The sequence below is a fragment of the Topomyia yanbarensis genome, unplaced genomic scaffold (genome assembly GCF_030247195.1).
Source record: "Topomyia yanbarensis strain Yona2022 unplaced genomic scaffold, ASM3024719v1 HiC_scaffold_691, whole genome shotgun sequence".
NCBI lineage: Eukaryota > Metazoa > Arthropoda > Insecta > Diptera > Culicidae > Topomyia > Topomyia yanbarensis.
This window is the reverse complement of record NW_026683926.1, coordinates 83-4004: the sequence shown is the minus strand read 5'-3', so window position 1 is coordinate 4004 and position 3922 is coordinate 83. Positions and strand designations below refer to the sequence as shown.

The window sequence follows — 3922 nt, the reverse complement described above, 5'->3', positions numbered from 1 at the left end:
GGGACTCGGCTGTAATTGCGTTGTAACTAACACGTTGTGGGATTCCGGACGACTGCTTACGGCTTCTTACAAATGACCAAAATGAATTTGGGTCCTGCTTCAGGTTCTCCTCCGTGCGATGAATATAGCAACGAAAGCAATGCGCAAGCAAAGAGTTATATTCGCTCTCAATGGCATGCAGCTCAGATTTGTGCCGATCATCTCTCCAGCGAAAGTATCGTTTCCTAACCTTGCGAAGACGGTTCCGTAGATTCTGTAGCTCGTTATTCCACCAAGGCTGCTTTTTACCACGCGAACGACGAGGTCGCTTCACAGGAACAACATCACGAAATATAGCATACATTTTGTCATACATATTTGTCACAGCTTCATTAACACTGCAACCAACAAGAAATTCCTCCCAATGAACTTCGGCGAACAATGTGTTGAGCCTCTCGAAATCACAGCGGGTAAAATCAAAGCCAAGGGAATCAACAATACCAGGAGCGTTTTGCTTAATAACGTCAAGTTCGAATAGCAAGATAAAAGGCCGGTGATGTTGGTCGATCTTTAGCAATGGTAACGGTGGCTCACACAATTCAACACAATCAGTGTCACTAATGAACACTAAGTCAAGAAGTCTCGCGTTTACGTTTTCGAGATCGTTTATCTGAGACATGCCGTTTGCCAAAACCGACTCAACCAAGGATATTTCCTGTTCAGATGAAGCATTTACCGGTATCATACAGTTCAAATTTTCATCCGACATCCAACGTAATTGAGGGAGATTATAATCCCCAACAGTCAAAACCACACCACGATCACCCGCAAGATCAATTAATTTTTTCACACATATTGCATGTTGCTCGTACAACAGGGGCTCACTGTTGGGCGGCAGATATATACAGCACACTATCATATCAAAGTTTGGTGATGAGATGCGAACGATAATTTGCTCCAATTGATCACAGTCAGCAATACAAATAGCAGAGCTCTGAAGGCCGTTTTTTACTGCTATCAGGACCCCCCCTCCTCGTCTGTGCTGGCTGGTTTGGGGGTTTCTATCACAACGGTAAATAGTATAGTTCAGAGCTAGCTCAGAGTTTGAAACGTCGTTATTCAGCCAAGTTTCAGTAAAGGCAATAACGTCATAATCGCACTGAGAAATATTTAATAGTAATAAATTTGTCTTCGTCCGGATTCCACGAGTGTTCTGATAATAAAGCGAGATTGGACGGTAACTTCTTTCACGATTCGGACCACGTCTGTTGGAGTTGGTAGCAGAAAACTGATGCGCAGACGGAGGTGTGCGGATGCAGGTTAAATCCGCTGGTAATTCTTGAGCATCAGTAGAACTTTCTGTGTGACAGTAGGAACGTGCGAAGAGTGGCTTATTGTGATTTAGTGTCTGCTGGTGTTGGCAAGAAGCGAAAAATATTACGTGTGTTCGACGAGGGCTGGAAATCAAATGGTCGGAAAACAATTCCCTTCTGCCATGTTGATTTGGATAGAGATAAATCTTTCAGCTGCAAATCAATACCAGCTTTGAACGATACGAAAGAAAGTTCATCAAGTGTTCTGCCTTTAGGTACAAGTTTAACAACGTTCACAGCTGTGTCAACTGTCGATCCAATATTATTATCGATATTATCGCAACGCAATTTAATAGCGTTTTCATTTTCGCTTGGTGCTACACCGGTGTAGTGCAAAAAAGAAATAGAATGATTACACCCAAAGTTGAATGAGTGTAGCACCAACACCGGTGCAGTGTGCTGTCAATAACATAAAATGTCATACATAACTTACCATTATCCTTCGAGAGCAAATCAATAATTATCGTCAACAACCAGATGGCACAAGCGTTTTAGATAAGCATTTAATCGTTAATATTTCCTATCGAATCCTGATCCGCTTGTCACTCTCCACACGATTGAATAATTTAAACCATGGCAATATGCAGTGCACATTCTTGGTCATCTTCAACAGAACCAGAAGAACCTCAAGTAGCATTTAGCAAAAAAATTCTCATCAATAATAACCAGATAGCCCAATCAATGAGTGACATCCTCTCGGATTGTAGCTTTGGCGTGATCACTGCAGAAGTGCTATGAGGGACATAGCTTTCGTGTTTACATCACCATGATTAGTCTCCATTTCCTCGGTGCCTTCAGGAGATGGTTCCGAGCTATGCAGCAGTTTAATGGTAGAACTTATTATACTAACGTTTTGATAGAGTCCGATTGAAGCATCGATCGATGGGCATTCTGGAGGGAAATTAATAATGAGAAAAGATCTTTAAAAATTTCAGCTTTGCAGTTCAGGTCAGGACAAAATGAGCTTACGTTTGATGATATTGATGATGCTATATCTAGGCGTCTCTTATCAGGGTATGTAATTCGACCGGTTCCTGTGACAGATGATCAAAATAGGAAGAAACGAGTTGGAGATCGCTATTCACAGTCGGACAAGCGATAGCCAGTTGAGTCAATGCATTGTATGCCGCGTTTTGCTCCTCATTGGCTTCCTTGGAACCTTTTCCGATCACCAGTCTGCAATATTTTGCAGTTTGTTATTCCGGGTTGCCACTGAAAAAAAGCAAACTGATGTAAATTCAATAAATAAAAATGAAACCACTACTCACTTTGTGATCAATATATCAGCAAACAGCAGCATCAGAACTTTACGGTGGCGGGACTCGTTTTACGATCTGAAACCGTTACCGAAAAACAATGTTTTGATCGGTACTGACTTTACGTACGAGGTAATTTTGTTCAACAATTGCCGGCGTTGCCATCGAGAACCTGGTGTTCTTCGAGGCCACGATTAAATGTGTTAACTTTGCGGCTTGAGAAACAATGCCACAAACAAGAAACAAACAATGCTTTTTTCAGCTGCTCCCGTTGCTCGGCATGAAAAAAAGGAAAACAAAAACGCATTGAATCACGTCCGAGAAAATGAAAGAGCAAGAAGGAGAATCATACGATTATCAGAAACGCGAATACAGAACACGCTCTCTTTCGCTCTAATAGCTCGGGACGGGAACGTCAAACGCAATCCGCCATATTGGAGCACGATGCGCCTTTTGTTTGCCGCACTGGGAATGAGTACCGAAAACACCCAATTCCCAAAGAGAATAGGGAAAGAGACGAAGAGTGAAAATCAGTCAAAACGGCAACACTCCCTTTATGATGATTTTAACACTAGAATTTTGGCAACCGCTTCCACAGGCAGCACTTCAATGACTCCTATTGAGTTCTACAAGATAACGACACGATTGAACTCATAATGAATGAAGTTCATGTTTGACAATACTTGGTGGTTTGTTTACTTTGTCAGATGCGTGAGTGCGAGCGCAACGGTTGCTCATCTGTTACATTCGAACACACGTAACTTCCATGTAAACAAACCACCGAGAATTGTCAAAAGAAGTTCATCCGGCTCGTTTTGTGGGGTTATGTCGGTTGGTGTAAAACCTAATTATATTTTGAAAACAAACCGTACGTCGATCATTGGATTTGTTTATCAAAAGATGTGCATTTCGAAACAAAGAGATGAAATAATTCTAAAGCTTGTTTTTACTCATACATATGCTCTAGAATGCACCTAACAATCACGATTGAACTAAATTCTGACGAAAACTCAAATTTCTTTTTTGATAGATGTATAATACTTATCTTCTCTAACTCCGGCATGAGTAATGTTTATATACATTGCACGATTGGTCTGCTCAATAAGGTATTTTTGACTTCACACTATTCGTCTCTTTCCCTATTCTCTGCCAATTCCATGTTTCATTCCTACACTCAAAATAATCCACACGTTAATGCTACTTGAAAACATGTGATTTTCATCCATCGCACTTTTCACTTAACACTTACGTGGATCACAGGTAAACCAGAATGAACTCATGAACTTCATCGGATTTTTTCTCGTAATACTTACG

The 3922-nt window shown here is 41.1% G+C and overlaps 1 long non-coding RNA gene across 1 annotated transcript; it reads right to left on the bottom strand.

The window, feature by feature from the left end:
- Window positions 1-1893: 1893 nt before the first annotated feature.
- Window positions 1894-2827, bottom strand: LOC131696077 (uncharacterized). The gene is made up of 3 exons (XR_009306721.1): window positions 2621-2827; window positions 2322-2564; window positions 1894-2243 (listed from the first exon to the last, which is right to left on the bottom strand). It is a non-coding gene; the product is annotated as an uncharacterized LOC131696077 (long non-coding RNA).
- Between the last annotated feature and the right edge of the window lie 1095 nt (window positions 2828-3922).